This window comes from Schistocerca americana, chromosome X (assembly GCF_021461395.2).
Source record: "Schistocerca americana isolate TAMUIC-IGC-003095 chromosome X, iqSchAmer2.1, whole genome shotgun sequence".
NCBI classification, from domain to species: Eukaryota; Metazoa; Arthropoda; class Insecta; order Orthoptera; family Acrididae; genus Schistocerca; species Schistocerca americana.
In genome coordinates this window covers 112297245-112321765 of record NC_060130.1, presented here as the reverse complement: position 1 = coordinate 112321765, position 24521 = coordinate 112297245, and positions in this window count along the sequence as shown.

Genomic DNA, 24521 nt, shown 5'->3' with positions numbered 1-24521 from the left:
CTAGTATGCGTTTTGGAAGTGTAAACCTCCATCGCCAGGTGAATTTATGTCAGTTAATAAGACAGTATCTGTTTTGTATACGTCTTTTGGGCGACCTATGGAACTGTCTGGTAGTAGATGAAAAACCAAAACACTATTTTAGTATAATACTCAAACTTTCGTTGAGGTTTCTAATTGCAACAACATTACATTCTTCTTGTATACACTGAAGTAAACAAAGTTGGCGTCTTACAAGCACAGATGGGTAAAGATATCCTTACCAACAGCACTGGAAGAAAAAATGAGCTATATTAGTCATTATTATACCTGTCAGTGTCTCACAAAAGTCCTTGAAATGCGTTAACAAAAGCTTTTGGCCATTTGTCCTATAACATAAAATGATTGACGGGCAGTAAAGCAAGTTCTATACAAAATATTAGCATATCTTCTGGGCAACTTCTTCTGTTCCGTAGATGAATTTTTATTGAAACTGGTAATGTGTAAAAAAAATCTAGCTTTAAGGCAGGTTTCATGTGTAGGACTAAAAAATTACATGTTTACACATTAAATTTAGGCAATTGTGCCATTCAGGTACTTGTAAATGACGAGTTTGTTTGCATTCACTGCAACTATCCATATTCACATATCCTGTGAATTGGCTCAGTCCACATCATTCAACATACAGTGTATCCAGCGAAGGAGTCCCTGATATCAAAATTAAATATCTCGAAAACGGATATCGATGGACGAGTGCAAAAACGGCATATTTATTGCGAAAACTGTTAGAATTTTGTACAGAAATTACACAGAAAATGTAGCAACGATTTCTGGAATATTTCAGCAAAATCCAAAGAAATCCGTCAGAAGACTTGCAGCAAAGACTGGTTTGAAGCGTTCCGGCACGCAGAAAATACTGGGACAGAGCCTACACATGTTACCATCCGATATCCAGAGCCACTAGGCCATGCTTGTACGAGCTGTGAGACAGAGGGCTGACTTAGCGAACCAGATTCTCAAAGTGACTGATTATGAAGGATTTTATGTTGCCTGCATCTGGTAAACAGATGAAGCACACTTCCACGTGAATGGAGTTAAGAATGAACAAAACTGGCAATTTTGGGGTTTCGAAAATCCTCATTTGTGTTAAGCGATACCACTGTATTCTCCCAAAGTTTGTAACAGAGGCATTGTTGGTCTTTTTCATGCGAGAATCAATCACTAGTGGATGTTATGTTGCAATTTGGGACAGTTTTTCACCACACAGCTAGCGATGGAGGACAAACCAGGTACCGAGCGGTTCATGCAAGATCGGGGCAGAGCACACCGCTTTCTTAATGAATACTTCGAGTACAGAGATACTGTGTTGGAGTATCGTGTTCTCTATATTCGCTCCATCTGACTCCTTGTGACTACATTTTATGGAGCACATTGAAAGACACTATCTGCTATTACCATCCCACCACGCTGGAAGAAATTGAATAGGCGATCTGTGTGACACATGAATCCATTTTTGTTGAGACACTACGGGATGTGATGGCAAATCTCGTTGTTCATTAGCGCCACCAGTGTGCTACAAAAGGTAGACATTTCTAAAAGATTAGGATTGTAAAGACTGCTTACAGAGGTTGAGTTTAATTTTGCATGCTGATACTGTACGAGGTGGGCAGCGTACAGTGGCATATGTTAGCAGTTTTTCGAACTATTTGGAAACTTCTGTATACGACTCTTACAGCTTTCACAACAAACATACATTGCGTTGCACTTGTCTATCGATTCTAGTATTCTAGATATTTACTTCTGAAATCAGGTACTCCTTCGCTAGACATCTTATAGTTCATGTAACTAAATGTAAATCATGCTAAACAGGCAATGAGTGTGAATACTGACAAAGATATGAAATTTATGAAAATTTAAAGGGGCTATTTAATAGCCCCTTCAGAAGTCATGAGAAATCAATCATATTTGTCAATGAAAGTGGTATGTAATTCTTCATAATTCTGTCATCTTTAGAAATTAGAAGCTAAACAGTTTAATACATGGTTTACCACCATCAGCTCAAGATCGCATCGTTTTTCCAGGTGTACTATTATTTTTCCAGCAGTGTACTTGTATCTTTTTGTTTCATCTTTATCATTATATACTTATTATTATTATATTCACAACAAGTTGTAAAGCTAATTCTACACACTTGCAGTTACCTTGTTGGTCAAACTTCTTACAAAATTGTTCTGTTTTAGCATTCTATTAAACTTTTCTACAACAAATGCATCGTCTCTGTAAAAGTAGAATGATGATTAGTCTCACATTGCTTCATAAGTTTTTAAAATTCATTACTATAAAATTCTTTCCTGTTATCTGTTTGTAGATATTTAGGATGAGTTACTTTCAATATTATTTCAAAAGCATCAGGAACATTTTTACCCATTTAATTTCAACTGCAGTAGCCTATTGATATATTAAAAACACACTATTTACAACTAATAATATGTAGTATCCTTTATTTATTTTTGAAATTCCTACTAAGTTTTCAGAAATTACTTCTGCTAACTCTCCTGTCAATATATTACTTATACCAAAGAGTCAACTTTCCATTTTCTAAAGGTCAGTCTCATTGGTTTATGTAATTTACTTATACTTTCTTCATGCAGATTTACAAGTACTGAACCATCCTTTATGGGAAAAAAATAACAAATTTACCCTTTTTACTTTTACATACTCTACAAATCATTTCAATCCTCTGTTTCCCTTTATTAGTTATTACTCTTTCAGAATGATGACTCTGCTGATATTTATTACATTTCAAGTACCAAACAAAACCATTCATTTATATAAATTAAAAACTATAAAGAATCTAGTTTTTCTTCAGCCTCTAATTTACCAAATTTGTTAGTTATAACATTTATGAGTTCTGTTAAGACTGATTCTCTGAATTTGAAAGTAAAAAAGTTTCCTTTGTTTATTATTAGTGGTTACCATTTTAGATTGATCAAATATAGTGAGTCAAAATACTTCAAAAATACCAGAACCTTGAACTGATATTTTACTATTACATCTTTTGTTCATATCTTGTAAGGGAATTGAATTCTGCAGTTTGCTTACCACATACTCTTTTCTGAAAAATATCTAGTTCTGTAATCCATTGTGTTAAATCTGCTTTAGTAAAATAATCTAATAAATTTTCTCAGTATCAGTTTTAGAATAATAACTAATAGATGTGGTTAACACCTTTGTATGTTCAACATTAGGCTCTTCTAGTTTCACAAGAAAAAACGTGTTGATGACATCTGTATCCTCAGTTGGATGATTAGTATTAATCAACCTTCTACCAACAAAACCAATATAATTGGTTGATTTAGTGAGAAGATAACTGAAATATTATTAAAACTTTACAAACATCTATTCTGTGTTTTTTTAATTAACTGACTCAAGTGACACAAAGCCATTAGTCTAAATTAATTTCCCAATACTGTTTAATATTTTTAAAATTTCATCAAACTGAAAACAAGAAAATAATTTTTACACAAACAAACTCAGATCTCAAAATATTTATTTATTGAAAGTTTGAATCCTCTCTCTATTAAATATAACTCTTCTGAAAACAAACAACTGATTTTACTCTAGTTTAACCACTGAGGAACTAAATTACATTTACCACTGAGATCTGGTTTCCCACATCCATTTGGACATATAACTATACATCTCACTCATTTGGGTAATAAGCTAGTATGCTTATACTTTGCTTTCTTTTCTTTCAGTTGTGCCTTTGGAACCCAGACAGTTATCACTCACTTCATAACCTTTTTTAACTTGTAAATGAGTAGATTATTTCTTTTGAGTGATAAGAGCTCAATTCTGGAAAAAAATACTTCATATTGAGTTTAAACAAATTGCTACAGTTGGATTTTATTCACCGTTCCAAATCTTACTTCAAATATAGTAATTTTCACTGTGATAGAGAGACTATAGTTATGTGTGAAGGCCAGTATACTCTGGAAATCATATTAAAAAGCTATTCACACAAATATGTTAATGTAAGTATCACAGCAGATGAAGTTTCAAATAGTGCTGTTACTGAGTGCGATGTTAAATTATATATGGATATAAAGGATAGAATTGGAAGTTGGTTAGATTTTAGTAACCAGATTCGAAATTCCCAAAATAATTCTTTTGAAAAAGTTGTTCTTTATTTGGTTATATGTTTTTTATAAATGGTGTTCCTTTATCGCAGAAAACCGAATATCATTGCATCTTTTAAACCAAATGAACATTTTTATGCACCATATCATTCTTTGTTTTTACTGTGTCATAATATAATTCCAGATTTAATATTAACTACAACTGGCCAGAAGCTGATTGGAATAGAGTGGATGTAAGTGTAAGTTTAGAAACGTGATACAATGATTTTCTCTTAAGTAAATGAACAAAATGGAAAGCTATTAATTGTGTTCAGTCTGAGTAAATGAAAAAATACTTCTAATGTTTCAGACAGAAATGTAGAGGAATTATAAATGTAGCAGATCAGATGGTCACTTTGTAATGGAGCTCAATGTACGTGAGTCTCAGAATTATTAACGCTGATGAAATAGATCATCCTCCTTTTTATGAAAAATATAATAAAAGGTTCATTGATAATTGTTATGCAAAGCTTTTCGATTTCATAACTATGAGGAAAAAAAAGCAGCAGTGTCTGTAGGATTGAATGTTCTTTTATTTGTTCAACAGTTTTGTTACATCTAACTTCAGCAGATTCAGATAAACATTACTTTAAAGGTCATATTATAGATAATAGTGTTAAGAATGAGGTGCTATATCTACAAAAAATACTAGTAGGATTTTTGAAAGAAATTAGAGAAACAATGTCAGAAGCAGATCTAACTATAAGTTTTACATTGAGAAGAAGTGCTAAGGACTTTCTTTAGAGATGAGCAGATGCTGATGCAGCTGGGATTGAAAGTAAGGATGTTCTTCCAGCAGAAAGAGAATTTGTTGTAGAAAGTATGAAAACTGGAGTTCCAGTTGTTAGATATGAAGCTTATTATAACACTGATTAAAGTAAAATCGTCTTCAGAATTATAAAATACCAATCTCATATTAGGAGCTTCAGACTCAATAAGATGCTGGATTAAGTTGCAAATGTAAAATCAGATATCTCAAATTATTACAATTTGATGAGTTTAGAAACGCCTTAGTACATATTTGTAATCTTCCAACCGATAGAAACGATTCCCAACTTAAAGATCCATTGCTATTTGATTATCTTAAACTTAAGAATACGTATCTAAAGAGTGGAAAATGTGAAGTATTTCCACGGGAAAGGTTGAACTGGGTTACGCTAAATAACTCCAAAAATATATGATTCGGTCAGAGATTTTAAGTGTGTTACATGTTTCAAAGGAGATGTTTCTCTGAATCCATACAATTTGATCATGAGTTATCCTACTTTATTTTATAAATATAATTTGAAGGATGAAGGTCTTGAAAACACAGAAAACTGCTACGACCCTATGTGCTGTATTTTTGATAAGATACTTGAAAATAGTTTAGGTTAGACAGTTGTGTATGGAAAACGAAACTTAGTTTATGACTTTAAAGAATTCTTACTGAAAACGTTTAAGACCATTTTTAATTTTTTACTGTAGAAATGCATCACTTAAGAGCAAAACTTTCAGTTTTCTTAAGTATTTTAGCTTGAGGGAATTAAAAAATATAAAGCCACTGATTCAGAAATACTATAAACAAGTAATTGCAAAAAAATCACTGTCTTTTGCATGGTGATATTAAAATTAGTTTGTCTGACATACATTTAAGAGACTGATAAAAGTGCTTTAAAAATGCTAAATGAGGAAACCTTTTCATAATATTTGAAGATAGATTAGGATAAAGAATGGAATCTCTATTGATGATACTGAAGTTTCTTAACATATTTTTTTTTTCTATCAAATTTGTGTATTTTTATATTTTGTGCGTTAGTATCTTTTGCATGCTTTTTGTTCTGTAGATTTTTATACTTTGTTTCTAAAGAAGGAGTATGTTAGACAAAATGTGAGAGAATTTCTTGCTTTTTACACAATGGACGAAAATGGAAAAATGTTCTCTCTCTCTCTCTCTCTCTCTCTCTCTCTGTGTGTGTGTGTGTGTGTGTGTGTGTGTGTGTGTGTGTGTGTGTGTGTGTTCGCCTAATCATATCCACTGCTAACGATTTTATTGCCAAGTATGAACCTCAGGGAGACACCAAACATAATAATTGGTCTAGTAGGTTTAGTGGATACGTCCATACGTCGTGATGTTGGGCGGCGTCCCCTCATTATAGACGTCGGACATCGTAGGCTGGACAGACTGGTATAACAGCACAGGCAGTAAACTGTGGCAGAACTAACATCAGACTATAACGTTGGACAGAGTACAGGTGTGTCTGAACACACAGTGCACCCAACACTCCTGACGATGGGCCTCCGCAGCTGACGACCTATGCATGTGCCAATGTTGACATCGATATCTACGAATGAAATGGGCAAGTGACCGTCGGCACTGGACGTTAGATCATTGGCAGAGCTTTGCATGGTCTGATGAATCCCGATACCTTCTTCATCATGCCGATGGGAGGGTGCGAATCCGTCTACCTCCAGGAGAACAGCTTCTTGACACCTATACCATGGTATGGGGACAAGCTGGCGGTGGCTCCATTATGCTCTGGGAAACATTCGCGTGGGCGTCCATGGGTCCAGTGGAGCTCGTGCAGGGCACCATGACGGTCAAGAAGTATCGTACACTGGTAGCAGACCACGTACACACCTTCATGACGATCATGTTTCGCGAAGACAGTGATATTTTTCACCGAGATAATTCGCCGTGTCGCAATGCCAGGAGTGTGGTGGACTGTTTCGAGGAACACAGTAGCGAATTCCAGCTGATGTGCTGCTTCCCTAACTCGCCATATTTGAATCCGATAGAACACATCTGGGATGTGATTGAATGCGGCGCTAGACCACATTGCCCCCCTGCCAGGAATATATGGGAATTAAGTGCAGAAGCGATGCCAACTCCCTGCAGCAACCTATCAGGGAATCATTGCTTCCATGATACTGCGCGTCACCGCTGTTATCCGTGCCAAACGTGGACATACGAAAAGAAGGTGCGTGGTCATAATGTTCTGGCTGATCAGTGTACATCAATAATTTTAAAACTGTATTGCATTTTACTCATCATAAAATTCTGTACCTGAGCATCTGACAATATATTTCAAAGAGTTTTAATATAAGACGCAGCACTTAACACTGTAGAACGCGAAATATTTACAAATGCTGCAAAAAACACAATCTCATGTCTAACAACAATAGAAATACAGGAAATGGTGGAAACTGCTTATGGCGGTCTCTAGGGCATATTCCTTCTTGTGATTCTAATATCAGTCGCTCAACGTAAGTACCGACCAAACAACATCGTGTATTCGTAGGTACACTATCCTCTAGGTACAACATTCTCCCCTACATGATGTGAAACCCAAATGGGCGGATGTGGACCCGATACAAGGCAGATTGTGAACGTTCGTGTGATGGTCAGTCTATTTTCGTACTTCGTGTGCGATAGTAAAATTAAAATAACTGCCTATGGAAACATTTAAAAAACTGAATTCTTCGTACAATGAAGCAAGAAAAGAAAAGAATCTTTGCATATCAATAAGATAGTCTTTTTTCTACAATGCAAAGACCACATCGCATTTAGAAGAACATCAAGGAGAATAGGTGGACAATCTCACTCTAAACTCCCACCTGAATCCCATCGAATATCAGCAGTATTAACTGAACCTTCACTTGAATGTCATTTCTATACACCCATGGGTTCATAGTTACACGTGAAAAGACTTGCAAGTCAGTGAGTATACCAACACGCAAACACTGTCTGTCTGAAAGAAATCCGTTTGCGGAATTTCGATGGATGACAAAGGGATCCACCTTCACGTCGGTCCAAAGACATTTTCTGTAGCATCTGCATTTCTACCAGCACTCACCCAAGAGGAGAACGGTTCTTAGCTGATCTGTAGTTCACTCCACACGTTGACATGTACACAGCAAGTGCTCTCTCACGTGAATAGCAGGGCGTGATTGACACATGTCTGGTCGCATTACGTATATGCACTGTAGAGCCAAAGAAACTGGTACACCTGCCTAATATCGTATACGGCCCCCGCTACCACGCAGGAGTGCCGCAACACGACGTGGCATGGACTCGAATGATGCCTGAAGCAGTGCTGGAGGGAACTGACACCATGAATCCTGCAGGGCTGTCCATAAATCCGTAAGAGTACGAGAGAGTGGAGATATCTTCTGAACAGCATGTTGCAAGGCATCCCAGATATCCTCAATAATGTTCATATCTGGGGAATTTGGTGGCCAGCGGAAGTGTTTAAACTTAGAAGAGTGCTCCTGGAGCCATTCCGTAGGAACTTTGGACGTGTGGGGTGTCGCATTGTCCTGCTGGAATTGCTCAAGTCCGTAGGAATGCACAACGAACGTGAATGGATGCAGGTGATCAGACAGGATGCTTACGTACGTGTCACCTGTCAGAGTCGTATCTAGACGTATCAAGGGTCCCATATCACTCCAACTGCACACGCCCCACGCCGTTACAGAGCCTCCACCAGCTTTAACACTCCTTTGCTGACATGCAGGGTGCATTGATTCATGAGACTGTCTCCATACCCGTACACGTCCCTGCGCTCGATACAATTCGAAACGAGACTGGTACGAACAGGCAACATGTCTCAAGTCATCAACAGTCCAATGTCGGTGTTGATGGGCACAGGCGAGGCGTAAAACTTTGTGTCGTGCATCATCAGGGTTATACGAGTGGGCCTTAGACTCTGAAAGCCCATATCGATGGTGTTTCGTTGAATGGTTCGCGCACTGACACTTGTTGATGGCCCAGCACTGAAATCTGCAGCAATTTGCGGTAGGGTTGCACATCTGTCACGTTGAACGACTCACTTTAGTCGTCGATGGTCCCGTTCTTGCAGGATCTTTTTTCGGCCACAGCGATGTCGGAGATTTGATGTTTTACCGGATTCCTGATATTCACGGTACACTCGTGAAATGGTCGTACCGGAAATTCCCCACTTCATCGTTACCTCGGAGATGCTGTGGCCTATCGCCCTTGCGCTGGCTATAACACCACGTTCAAACTCACTTAAATCTTGATGACCTACCATTGTAGCAGCAGTAACCGTTCTAACAACTGCGCCAGAAACTTGTCGTCTTATATAGGCGTTGCCGACCGTAGCGCAGTATTGCACCTGTTTACACATCTCTATATTTGATTACGCATACCTATACCAATTTCCTTGGCGCTTCATTGTAGATAGCACGTTCATAAATCTTTCTGACCACAGGACTCAACTAAAGCAGACAGTGTCACCAGTCTGGTGGGTACAGTGTAGCCCGGCAGTAACTGTGATGGGGTCGTGATTGCCTACCTTCGTAGCTCTTTGATTCTTGATGAACCTTCTGGATGCCGACAAAACGGCTATAAATCGTTGTAACACAGTATGAACAATAGGTAAACGAACATCTAACGTTCTAGTGATCTTTGAATTTGAGCTGGGTCCGATCTACCACCACTTGACCGTTTGGTAAATGAACAGATCTTACTCAAAATTCTCGTTTGGCTGATACATAAGTGTTACGAGAGTGTACTAAAAAATTATCACAGTTGACTGACAACTGAGTAGAGAGGATTCACTGAGAATTTGCGTAGTTATACAGGGTGAGTCACTAACTATTGCCACCTAGAATAACTCCGAAAGTATGATAGTAGCTGAAAAGTTTGTGGGGCAAATGTTGCATGGGACAACGGGGGCCAAAAATATGACGTTAGTTGTTTTGTTGCTAGGTGGGGTCGCAACAGAATGGTTGGTTCAAATGGCTCTGAGCACTATGGGACTTCACTTCTGAGGTCATCAGAACTTAGAACTACTTAAACCCAACTAACCTAAGGACGTCACACACATCCATGCCCGAGGCAGGATTTGAACCTGCGACCGTAGCGGTCGCGCGGTTCCAGACTGTAGCGCCTAGAACCGCTCGGCCACCCCGGCCGGCGGTCGCGACAGAGATATGAAGGTTAACTTTGCTTTTTTAAATGAGATGCTATAGTTTGGTACTCATTTTCTGACAGCGGCAATCGAGACAAATCTAGTGATGTGTAACAGTAGGGTTTCTGAAGGTCAACGAAGGTCAAAAAGTTGGCATGAACGTCCATTTACAGAATGTGTTCGAAGTGATGACCATTGGTATCAATGCAGTGCTGCCATCTTCTTATCATGGATTGAGTGGTATTCCTTATCACTTCGGCCTGCTGTAGGATCACATCGCTTCGTCTTCTTCCTGCTGGTACTGTAACTCAGATTTGGCAACAAGGCAAGATAAGTTTGTCAACTCTGTGAGCAACAAGTTACTTCCTGGTGTGCACGGAAGTAAGCCTCAAGGTTCACTTGATTTTTCATGTCATTTCCATTGAATAATCTGAGTTGTTATCGCTTGAGTTGTAACAACAGGAAAGTCGTTGCACGTGTAAATCGCAACTAATATTGTCTTTTAAATAGCGGTTGGCGAGTTCTAGCCGCTATTGGCCTCGTAAGATAAAGTTAACTTTCATACCTCTTCGCTAGCTATGTGGCAACGTGCTGACCTGTGATATAGCGTCTGTTATGGTTCGCGTTTCCAGTGTCGCTGACTGTAACGTTTTTATTCCTTCTGTGAAAGAGCTACAAGCAGTCAGATCAAACATCGATAAGGAAATCGCATGAATATACTTTCGGCTCATAGTGCAATGGTGAAAAACTTCCAATGCTGCACAACAGGTAATGCCTCTTTCCGCTGCTGACAAACAAATTTTGGGTTTCTAGGAATACATAACTTTATTTATGAAATGCCACATTTGCATACCTCTTGAGTATGATACAGTATACCAATTAAACACATACTCGAAATCTAAGTGAATAGTATTTTACTAATTCGTCCGATAGAGGCATGCTTGTGTACAAATACTCAGTTTTATTACAACAGACTTTCGTCGTAAGGTTATTGTCGGTAGTTTCATTTCATTTCTTATAATACAGTGTACAATTTTCGTAAGGTTTCTTTTAGTGTTGTTCAAAAAATACTAAACATGAGAGAGAAATATGTCATCAACGATACATGCCAATTCTCTGATGTTATCTATAACAGTCTGACAATGCACGTGCAGTTTATTGATTACATGCATGTAGAAAACTTGTTATGAGTTAAAGCTGTCAAACAAGGTTTGAAGAAGAATAAAATGCCACTACAATACAACAGCTGATGTAGAAAATACTTTTCTGACGTATTTTGATACGATGCGCTCTCCCCATACATAATACAAAAGTTTTGGGATGCATCTGCTGACTGACCGTCTATTAAACCTGAAAAGAACAAAATGTCGCAGAAGTTAGCCCTTTTTCCACATGCGACTATTTTTGGTTGAGAAGTGAATGGAATTATGTTCAAAGTCCCATTAGATTGGTAACTACAGCAAACAGCAGACTGCTATTTAAAAAAATGCAGCAGTGAATGTACTCGAACTCGCGACATGTTATCTATGGCGCACGACGCTTACCGTTATGTTACTAGGTGACACAGAGATGCAGCAGCTCCAGGAGTGAACAACAAGTCCTCCAGAACTTCCGCATTCCAGAGTGCTGTGAGATAATGCATATGGCCGGATCTAGACTTCTGAAATACATACAGTTACAGCTTTTCTTTTGCACTGCATGACGTTTTCAACAAACAGATAGCGCAATAGAGTAGCTCAAGTGGAAAGGTACACTTCCTATTTAAATTTCTGCATCCTACACTGATGGAAGTTCTGTGTAGGTGGCAGTTACGTGATTTTATTTTGGTGATTACAAAATAGAGTCGAATGTATGCACTGGGTAGCCGAGGCAGCTAGTTGAAGGTGATTCGGTCAACCAAGTAAATGAATGTACAGAACATGCTGCAAACAACTACAGGGAGCCTGTGTGTCAGAATTCTCATCCAGTGTGGCGCAGCTACGTTGTGATAGAAAAATGACTTACAGAGAAGAGGATTTGTTTGTCAGATTGCTGATAGGTTCATATACTTATGGTCTGGGTTCGATTCCAACTTCTGCCGATGATCTTTATTAGGGAGAGACAGATTCTATTCTCTTCTGGCTACGTCAAGTGAAGGAGGTATAATGGCATTGTGGTCTGAAATTCACATTAAACATGATATTCCTTCTCTAAGAAGTTGACGTTATGTTGAACCACAATAAAGTCAGGAGAGGCGACATGTAGAAACTCTATCACCAATAACCTTTCTTATACTAGTTATTTATTTCTAGTGACGAAACAAACGCTATGTAGGGTCACAGGACACTTATTCCATCTTTTATCTGAGCTTCTGTATGTCGTGCAACTCAGACCGCCCTTAACACGGAATTTGATCCCTTCGTGACAATACAGCTCGACTACAATTTGTTGTTTGAATGGGTTCGAATCCTGGCCCGAAATTAAAGTTTTCATTATGTATTATCAAGCTCTAGCACGAGAACACCTATCTGCTTGTGGATAATAATTTTGATTTTTATAGTATTTTCATTCGTTGTCAACACTAACGATATGTGACGTTTTTGACTCCCAGTGAGACACAGAACTGCGAGATCACTGTACGTTCAAGAATGTTATTCCGACCTGCTAGTGGAGAAAAATTCGGTAGCTGACGTCTCTTCGTGTGTAGTCAACAACGATATGTGTGAGATTCGATTCCCAGTCAGCACTGGACCCTTCGTCATATTATTTCTAGTTCAAACATGCTCACATGTCGCTGCTGGTGTAACAAATCCATATTTAACGTTCGATTTCTCTAGAATATAACAGCGATAAGTGCCGGGTTGGAGTCCTGGGAAGGAAAAAATTAATGTTTCGTCTCGCCATTTCATCCGATTAGGTTCTGGGTTCGAATCACGGCATTTCAAGTAGGTAACTTGTGAAGTAGCAATATTTAACATCTCTCGTAGTTCGTTAAGCCGTGTGGCTAGGGCCTCCCGTGGGGTAGACCGTTCGTCTGGTGCAAGCCTTTCGAAGTGACGCCATTTCGGCGACTTGTGTGTCGATGGGGATGAAATGACAAAGATAAGGACAACACAACATCCAGTCCCTGAGCAGAGAAAATCTCCGACCCAGCCGTGAATCGAACGCAGGGCGTTAGGTATGACATTCCGACGCGCTGAGCACTCAGCTACCAGGGGCGGACAATGCTTCTAATTATTGACAACTTCTATAATCAGTATTAGAGTTCTACAAAATTGCGATAATAGTAATGATATTATGAAAATAATTTAGTTTCGTGGATGAAACAGAAAAGTAGTTCAGTTTCGTGACTGAAACAGAATTGAATCGTTTAGTTTTTACCCCTCAGCATATTTCATTTTAACCCTCAGTAGGTAATTACCCCAGGGTTGAAAACCATTGTGTATGGGGATTTTTTAATGTAGAACTGCACTTAAATAAAGATAAATTTTCACTAATTTACTTATACAGCAGTACAGCACTTTTCTGTCTACAGTACATGGACTGTGGTGTATTGAATACTGCATTTTATCCTTTTCTGAATAGCGGACACTTCTTAAAAGCGTTCATTTTTATTTTACCCCCGAAGTCTTAATGTACCTTCATCTTCAATTATACCACAATTCCAAAAATTCTGTAGGTTCCACCTACGATAGAAATGATCGCCTGTGGATGTAGATACTTTTTGGGCTTGTAAAGAATAAATTCATCTGGAGAATCAGATTATGACATTCATGAGATGAAAAATTTGCTCAGACATTCAAGTTTTATATTGTAAAAACATCTGCTACTCAGTTTACCACATTTTTAATTATTTAACCTTTAATTCAAATACAGTGTTATCTGAAAACAAAGCTCTGAGGCATCGCGTAGCAGTAGAGTACGTTGTTTCCCTGCCATTTCACTTAGTTGTTTGTGCGAGATCGTACTGAAACAATTTTTTGTGCGAATACTCTTGAAGCTCTTTAAGTAAATCAAACTTTATTGACGTTCTACATCTACATTCTTCATGTCTGCATATTTACTTCTCAACATCGCTACCCTGGCGAAGAAACACATTTCTCCCAACAAGAGACCAACCTCAGCCTGCGCTGCTTGATCGTTATCGAAGCGTAGTTCCCGAAAGTGTTGTTTTGAGTTGTGGAAACATCTCGGATGGGATGAAGTCGGTACTGTAGGGAGGGTGATGGATGACAGAGAACCCAGGGCGTCGATCTGTTGCAGCGCTCGTTTGTGTTATGGCAATGTCATGCTGAGGTATTACGCAGGACAGGTAATACCTCAACCGATACTGAGAACAGATAGAGAATTCGGAGCCATTACCTTTCACCACGTTCTCGTAAACGTGAACTTTGTCTTACATATAGCAAACGAAAACTTCAGACTGATTTTCTTTCTTCGTGTTCTTTTTCTTCGAGTTATGCAAACACAACGATTTCATCCTGCTAATAAAGATTAAAGTACCGACATGTAGGCAAGGGATTAGTGTGGCATTTGTGTTTACGACGTGCGTGCGATAAACGCAGACACGTCAACTATGGCGACATTATTATCAAATGCATCCAAACGAGATTGGCTTGCTATTATTCTTTTCTTGGCTGTCAAGGAACAAACACCGTTAGATATCCGTCGGAGAATGACAATGTGCACGGGGCACCACGTCCGTCGGAAACTACCGTTGTGGTACGGTGCGCCAAGTTCCATGCCGGTCGCGATTCAGCGCAAGACGCCAACAGGCCAACAAATGGGCGGCACTCGAGCAACCGTCTTGATCTCTCCCCATGCGACTGCCACGCCTTCGGTCTCTTAAAAATGGCTTTCTAGGATCGACGATGTGCAGCAGGCCGCTACAGACATATTAATGCAGCAGGACACGATGTTTTACAAAACGGTTATCTTCAACCTCGTGCGTCGGTGGTATGGTTGCCTGAATGCTCACTGCAATTTTGTCTGATTGGCATACCGATTCTGGACTGTACTGCGTCCGAACGGAAACTGTTTGATCGTCCGTTACACAACACTCTCACAACGTATCCATGCGTCAGAGGTAGTGAAAGCCACAGTCTCTGAAAACCTACATCAAGGACTCCGTTGTCTGATAAAGCGAGTGGCGATAGATAACAGGAAGCACATAACATCAGTAATAAGAATCGACGATAGAATTTGATCAGGATTCACAAAGCAAGGTATGCTGATGAATGAATATCAGCAAAAACTATGAGATGAGAGAGCATTTCGTGGTCATGCCGAACAGAAGAGATATATTATCTTTAAATGTGGACATGGAATAGGTTGTACATCATAATTTTGCGCAAACCACATTTCTAACATCTACCGCAAATACACCGTTATTGTCGGGAATCAGCAATAAATGGCTTAATGACACTAACAAAACACTGTATTCTGTTACTTCTTATCAGGAACTCCACCGGCGGATAAACTAACAATTAAATAAAACTACGTTAAAAACAAATTGAACGTCACTGAAATATAATTCTTGTGGATAATGTAGGGCGTAAGTACCACTGCTCATTAGCTCAACTAGGTCACACTGCACATATCCTTTAAGTTCGCTGTTCATTTTGACGTATTCCGAGACCGTGTTGCGGTCAATATTTAATATCAATTGTGTTCACGGAATGTGCATCTCACAATACAAATCTGCGAGACTGAGGTGTTAGTTGCCACATTAACATTTATATCAGCACATCAAACTTCGTACACAGGTTCGTATTTTATATGATCCGAGGAGCTGTAGAATTGTTCGATGAAATTTTGAGCAGGCAACAGGGTTCAGATGCTGTGTATGGGTAGAGGTGTCGTCTTCGGAACTTCCAGATATTTTCTTGTGTTTTAAACGAAAACTGTTGCTGTAATATTGGCATAAAATTCTCAACCAGGACTGGTCAGCGCCATTGGCCCTAATCTACCGTAAACTGTAGTATAGCTCAGCTTGGACCGCTGTCCATAACCACAGGATATTTTGTACTGTGGTGGACTACAATTTTGCTTTCGTGCCTGAATTTCCAGGAACATAGAGAGTTCAAAAAATGGCTCTAGCCACTATGGGACTTAACATCTGACGTCATCAGTCCCCTAGACTTCGAACTACTTAGACCTTCCGGCCGGTGTGGCCGAGCGGTTCTAGGCGCTACAGTCTGGAACCACGTGACCGCTACGGTCGCAGGCTCGAATCCAGCCTCGGGCATGGATGTGTGTGATGTCCTTAGGTTAGTTAGGTTTAAGTAGTTCTAAGTTATAGGGGACAAATGACCTCAGAAGTTAAGTCCCATAGTGCTCAGAGCCATTTTGAACTTAAATCTAACTAACCTAAGGTCATCACACACATCCATGTCTGAGGCAGGATTCGAACCTGCGACTGTAGCAGCAGCGCGGTTCCTGACTGAAGCGCCTAAAACCGCTCGGTCACAGCATTAGATGTGAAATGTAGTTGAGGTAAAACATTAGTTGCCATGTAACACTTGAACGGTACTTAAACCTCAACAAAATTAACGGAACATAACAGATGTATGAGATTGAATTTATTGTGGAAAAGTCACAGGAGAAACACCGAAGGCTGAAAAACCTCGAGTCTACTTTGAAACCTTTAAAGAGTGGATGCTCACTTTTGTGTCGTCTCGTCGTCACTGTAGGCTTGTATCATGGGAAGCAAGGAGAGGATGTTGTTTGGCGGTCGGTATCCTCTTTCTATAACACAACTGCATGCATTAATAGGGTTCTTAATAGGGTTCTTTATTCACTTAAACAGGCAGCTCCTTAACTTAAGATAGTTCAGGTGTTGTGGTACAAGCTCTGCCTTAATAGTCCACGTTAGCCTCACTATTGGTGTACTACAAGTGCCTCTATGTACGCTACTCTGGTCGCTAGGTACTGACTGACTCTGAGCTAGAGGCTGAGCTAACTGCGACTGGGACTTCCACTAGGCTGCGACTGATGACTTGACTCGCTGACTCACTGGATGGTGGACTGCGCCTCAGAGCCGCGGCGACCATCTAAATACTGGCGGCCGAGAGGACGTTGGTGGTATGTTTCTTGGGAGTCTGTCTTTGGCTTCTACCGATCTTGTCGCAAACTCTTTGCCGCCTGGAGTGCTGGTCACAGCTTACGCCAGCACACTCACAGATATTTCTCTCCAGATAAATAATCTGATTAGATAATCAGATTCGAGAAGGATATCATTTTGATAGAGCTGTGAAACACTCTAAAGGTGATGTACATGTCAAGCACAGGCGTTGGTTCAGTAGACTTGAAGAAAAAATGGCAGAGCAAAGGATATACAGCATGTTGAATAGAACTGAAAAATTGAACAGCAAACTTTTAAAAACGTTAAAATAAAACAGGTGGTTTCATAGTATTAGAGCAAGGCCCAGCGTATTGGGATATTTCGAATATACGGGTACCGGGTGATCAAAAAGTCAGTATAAATTTGAAAACTGAATAAATCACGGAATAATGTAGATAGAGAGGGACAAATTGACACACATACTTGGAATGACATGGGGTTTTATTAGAACCAAAAAATACAAAAGTTCAAAAAATGTCCGACAGATGGCGCTTCATCTGATCAGAATAGCAATAATTAGCATAACAAAGTAAGATACAGCAAACATGATGTTCTTTACTTAATGACTTTTTGATCACCCGGTATATTACTAAGCGACTATCCCGTGACACAAAACCCAGAGCTAGTTGCAAGTGGTCTATAAATGGCTTCTAGAAGGAACAAAAATTTTATTTTCAGCATTTCGTGTGAATACTGTCCAAGTTTAAAAATTTGAAATGCTGGCATAATGTGAAAAGTTCGACACAGTAAGATAAGTATTACAGTTGAAGCTTTCTACATGTCTTGAGACAGTGCAATGCAAATACCCCGATCACATTCATCCATTACTTGAGAATGAGATCACTTAGTGACTTGCGACAAACTTTAGACGTAACTTCAAACCTTTATGAAACATATGCTCACTGACACCACCCATAAAGTGATGACAGTAAAAAAGTCTGTCGCTTACCACATTTTCGCTGTTCTTGCAGTAAAACGGCCACGTTGTTTTAATCTATTTCCTCGTTACTGCTAACTGTATTACCAACCCACTTTTAAGACAGTGTCCACATGTAGCACTCAATGTACCTGCAAAATTATATTATTTAACGACACAAAGTTCAGGAGATCTGACGAGTTAAAGAATGAGATGCGTGAAAAACTAACTTTTGCTTAAAACGGAGAGGAAATTACCCAGAATACACTCATCCAGTGTTTGATAATGGGATCACTTAGCGACTTGCTTACATGCTTAACGTCAAATATTTAAAAAAGTAACTCATCTGTAATCAGAAGTCGCTAGCTGTTTCATACATAGGAGTTACATTCTTTAAGGATTCGGGGGTTCACGATGTTAGACTAAGAAGCATAAATATTGGACTCTAAAGGACAAGCGTTTTGCAGAATCGTTGACATTTTTCAAAGAGCAAGTTACAAACTGTGAATCCCCGTAGGTCTGAGAAAGCTGACCAGGTAAAAATCTGGGTTGAGTAGGTGCCTCGTTGGATTCCAGGCAATGCTAATAATGTGTCCCCCACAAACATGACAAAAAATTATGGATATCAATGCTCCACACAACTTGAAAACATGTTTTTGTGCCTTCGCAAAATTTCAGTTCAATAAATGGATATGACCTCTTAGATACATGTTACTTTTGAAGATTCTGATATATATATACAGCCATGAATAATTTACTGATTGTTATTAGTATAAACCGATTTGTGGCGAATACTGTAGGTGTCCCATGCGACAGAGACCGAGATTCGGCAAGAACTATGATAAAATAATGAATTTTCCTTTTGATGTAAAGATGACCCATATGCTGCCGACACGAACGATTGTGCTTCTATACTCGTAAACGACTCATATTGCTTCCCATACATTACTTTCACCGTCAGTATCAAGGCTTCTTCCTTCAACCACCTTTGAACGACAGAATACTTCTTCATTTACCAACCTGACAACTATACGTATCACAGGCTTTGAAATTTTCTCAAAATATCAGCTGTTTGCAATGATAATTCAAAAAGTATTCTCCAATGTGTCGTAAAATATAAGAACGCAGAACGCAGAAACATAAGTTACAATGGTACTGACTGTATAAGCAAGTAAGTAGGTATCATTTCATTTCCGCATTATTATATGTTCCATTGATGAAACACCCGTCACAAGATGGGACCAGTTCTTATATATCCTCACATGCTGCTTTTTACCGAGTAGAATCTCATGTTCTGAAATGAAACTCCGTGCCCACTGATTCACTCATCACTTCGTCAGAGGAAAGCCCAAAGACTGGGCTTGGAAGTCTGTTCTGATATATGTATTTTACGCTACCAAAACAGGAAAAAAATGAAATTTACCAAAAGAGGAATTATTATCTGACTCCGTCGTACGACGACCTTTCTGAATCTTTTTATGTTTATTAATACATGTCATCAACTCCAAGGTAGGGGGGGGGGGGGCAAAGGGGAAGTGACAGCCCTCATGGGGTTCGTGATAACCCCCCCCCCCCCCCCCCCCGAAATAAAATTATTGGGAGTGTTTCTATGGTTACATACACGAATTTCCAAATTTCATAGTTAACTTTCGGACAGTAAAGTAGCTTGAAGACAAAGTGTGTCGGAAATGGCAAGGAATTCTGTAATTTACAAGCTACGATTATCACTGGGTACTTTTCAGTTGGTTGTGTGAGTTCCCGCTCACGTGAATGAGCACAATCTGGCCTACCCACTGTTGACAACAATTCCCATACGGTTCGCGAGTGGTTGGTAACGCCAGAAATCCCCAGGAGGCTAAGTAATGTCAAACAGAAAAGGAAAGATCTCCCACTAAGGAGAAATAATCCCTGAAAAACTAACATCCTCAGTGTTGGCGAAAAGGACTGAAAGAAAGCGTTTCCCTTATTTATACATTCTATAGCTATGTTTGAAGAGCTGTACTTACAATGTTAGTCCTTAGCGAGATACTGAAATTTATGGTTGGTCTCTTCAATTTTATAGTACGTAAATCATGACATTATGAAGCTATGAGAGTCTGCTGCTGTTACACTTCTTACATGAACTGCGTGACACATGTATTATTCACATTTTTCGGGCTACATTTTCCAAAGATTATATTTTTTTTAAACTGAGTTTTTTGGAAGTCAGGTTAAAGCACAGTACTAATCACTGATAGTACATTCAAGTATTTTATCTATTTTATCATAATCAAACAATTAATATATTGAAGCATTGTATATATATATATATATATATATATATATATATATATATATATATATATATATATATATATATATATTGTTGTTATTAAAATCTGAGATATCTGTGGTCGCTAAAAGTGGGGATGGCGGCAAATTATGTGCAGTTAACAGTTAAGTGAAAAATGTATATCTAGATTCCAACCCAGAACAATCAGCTTAGCGTAATGGTGTATACACAGTGGTCGAAATGCTGCATCTTCACCAACGGAAGTTTTATTCTAGGCAACATGTGGTGTAATCACCTGGGATGCCAGTTTTTAAACAGTATAATATTACCCTGGAAAGTATGTACGATAACGTCAGACGTCGAAAGATCTTTATCACAAGCCAGCTAACATAACTCTTAATTAAATGATACAGAGGAATCTTGTCTTTAATAATTCTGATATAGCCGTCGCAGGGTACCTTTCTACTCAAACAAAACACACGAGGCTTATGATCACAATTTCGCTCTTCATACTGAGTCTAAGTTTCCCCCTCGCTTTATATAATTGTAATACGCTGTGAGTGCTATTAATAACAACTGGAAATAGATATCGATCGACCACTTTAATGACGCGTGTAATCTGTACTACCATTTGCCGTAAATGTAATTCTTTCCCTGATGCAGAGGGGTGCAGAGATCGGCAGTTAGCCGGCCGGTGTGCCCGGGCGGTTCTAGGCGCTTCAGTCTGGAACCACGTGACCGCTACGGTCGCAGGTTCGAATCCTGCCTCGGGCATGGATGTGTGTGATGACCTTAGATTAGTTAGGTTTAAGTAGTTCTAAGATCTAGGGGACTGATGACCACAGATGTTAAGTCCCATACTGCTCAGAGCCATTTGAACCATTTTTTTTAGATCAGCAGTTATGCATCATTCGCGTTCTGACCCGTAATGTTCAGGAGTTTACATCTTTTTGTATGACATCCGCTAGGCCACACTCGTAAGGAACTAATGAAAACCAGCTTTTCACAATGTAGATAGTCAGTAACGTATCCCGATATTTGTATGCGTATCACGCTTGACTCCTGATTTTCAAAATACACTGAAACGCAAATGAAACTGGTATACGCATGCATATTCAAATACAGAGATGTATAAACAGGTAGAACACGGCGCTGCGGTCGGTAACTCCTATATAAGACAACAAGCGTCTCTCGTAGTTGTTAGATGGGTTACTGCTGCTACAATGGGAGGTTATCAAGATTTAACTGAGTTTGAACGTGGGGTTATAGTCGGCTCACAGGCGAAGGGACACAGCATCTCCGTGGTAGCGATGAAGTGGGGATTTTCCCGTACGACCATTTCACAAATGTACCGTGAATATCAGTAATCCGATAAAATATCAAATCTCCGACATCGCTGCGGCCGGAAAAAGATCCCGCAACAACGGGACCAAAATATGACTGAAGAGACTCGTTCAACGTGACGGATGTGCAACCATTCCGCAGACTGCTGCAGATTTCAATGCCGGGGCATCAACAAGTGTCAGCCTGCGAACCATTCAACGAAACATCATCGATATGGGCTTTCGCAGCCGATGGCTCACTCGTGTACCCTTGATGACAGCACGACACAAAGCTTTACTCCTCGTCTGGGGCCGTCAGCACCGACGTTGGAGTGTTGATGACTGGAAACATATTGCTGGTCGGACGAGTCTCGTTTCAAATTTTATTGAGTGGGTGGACGTGTACGGGTATGGGGACTACCTCATGAATCCATGGACCCTGCATGACATCAGGGGACTGTTCAAACTGATGGAGGCTCTGTAATGCTGTGGGGCGTGTGCAGTTGGAGTAATATGAGACCCCTGATACGTCTAGATACGACTCTGGCAGGTGAAACGTACGTAAGCATCCTGTCTGAACACCTGCATTCAATCATGTCTATTGTGCATTCCGACGGACGTGGACAATTCCAGCAGGACAATACGACGCCCCACGCGTTCGAAATTGCTACAGAGTGGCTCCAGGAACACACTTCTAAGTTTAATCACTTCCGCTGACCACCAACTCCCCAGACATGAACTTTATTGAGCATATCTGGGATGCCTTGCATCGTGCTGTTCAGAAGAGATCTCCACGCCCTCGTACTCATACGGGTTTATGGACAGCCCTGCTGGATTCATGGTGACAGTTCCGTCTAGCACTACTTGAGACATTAGTCGAGTCCATGCCACGTCGTGTTGCGGCACTAGCGCGTGCTCGCGGTGGCCCTGCACGATATTAGGCAGGTGTACCAGTTTCTTTGGCTCTTTAGTGCAATATTAACAGGAAATTACCTTCACATATTTGCTGATGGTGTATATAATACAATACTGGCCATTAAAATTGCTACACCAAGAACAAATGCAGATGATAAGCGGGTATTCACTAGACGAATATATTATATTAGAACTCACATGTGATTGCATTTTCACGCAATTTGGGTGCATATATCCTGAGAAATCAGTGCCCAGAACAATCACCTCCGGCCGTAATAACGGCCTTGATACGCCTGGGCATTAAGTCAAACAGAGCTTGGATGGCGTGTACAGGTACAGCTGCCCATGCAGCTTTAACACGATACCACAGTTTATCAAGAGTAGTGACTGGCGTATTGTGACGAGCTAGTTGCCCGGCCACCATGGACAAGACGTTTTCAATTGGTGAGAGATCTGGAGAATGTGTTGGCCGGGGCAGCAATCGAACATTTTCTGTATCCAGAAAGGGCCGTACTGACCTGCAACATTGCCGTCAATACGAACAAGAGGTGACCGAGACGTGTAACCAATGGTACCCCATACCATCAAGCCGGATGATACGCCAGTATGGCGAAGACGAATACACACTTTCAATGTGCGTTCACCGCGATGTCGCCAAACGCGGATGCAATCATCATGATGCTGTAAACAGAACCTGGATTCATCCGAAGAATTACGTTTTGCCATTAGTGCACCCAGGTTCGTCTTTGAGTACAACATCGCAGGCGCTCCTGCCTGTGATGCAGCGTCAAGGGTAACCGCAGCCATGGTCTCCGAGCTGATAGTCCATGCTGCTGCAAACGTCGTCGAACTGTTCGTGCAGATGGTTGTTGTCTTGCAAACGTCCCCATCTGTTGACTCAGGGATGGAGACGTGGCTGCACGATCCGTTACAGCCATGCGGATAAGATGCCTGTCATCTCGACTGCTACGAGGCCGTTGGGATCCAGCACGGCGTTCCGTATTACCCTCCTGAACCCACCGATTCCATATTCTGCTAACAGTCATTGGATCTTGACCAACGCGAGCAGCAATGTCGCGATACGATAAACCGCAATCGCGATGGGCTACAATCCAACATTTATCAAAGCCGGAAACGTGATGCTACGCATTTCTCCTCCTTACACGAGGCATCACAGCAACGTTCCACCAGGCAACGCCGGTCAACTGCTGTGTGTGTATGAGAAATCGGTTGGAAACTTTCCTCATGTCAGCACGTTGTAGGTGTCGCCACCGGCGCCAACCTTTTGTGAATGCTCTGAAAAGCTAATCATTGCATATTACAGCATTTTCTTCCTGTCGGTTAAATTTCTGGTCTGTAGCTCGTGCTCTTCGTGGTGTAGCAATTTTAATGGCCAGTAGTGTAATTATATTTTAACATGATTTCAGCCGCGGTTACATTACCACAAGGGAGTAACTAAACTAAAACATTAATTCTCCATTACATCAATTTATTTCTAGAGAATTTTGTGCTAATCCTACCTACTTCATTTATTCTCCATAAACTTGCCGAATAGTGCCTCAAACTGTATTCACGATAATCTGTAATAGGTGATGAAGGGATGAGTTTAAAGAACTGGATTTTAGTCATCTGGTTCGGTGACACACCTCCGTAGATTATTGCATACTATACGTGACGTTACAGCACAATATAACAACAGACTGCTGGTTAGTTGCCTAGTAATTTCGAAACATACGACGTGTCACTCACAATACAATGTTGTGCTACTCCAGCTTTTCAAAAATCAACTTACATCTAAGCTTTGTCTCCAGTTGTTAATGCCTCTTTCGGAGCGACCACACCTTATACATTTTTACTCATTGTAAGCACATATTTGCTCATAACCTGTCTGTGTGGCCGGATGCCATACCAAACGGCACAACATCAGC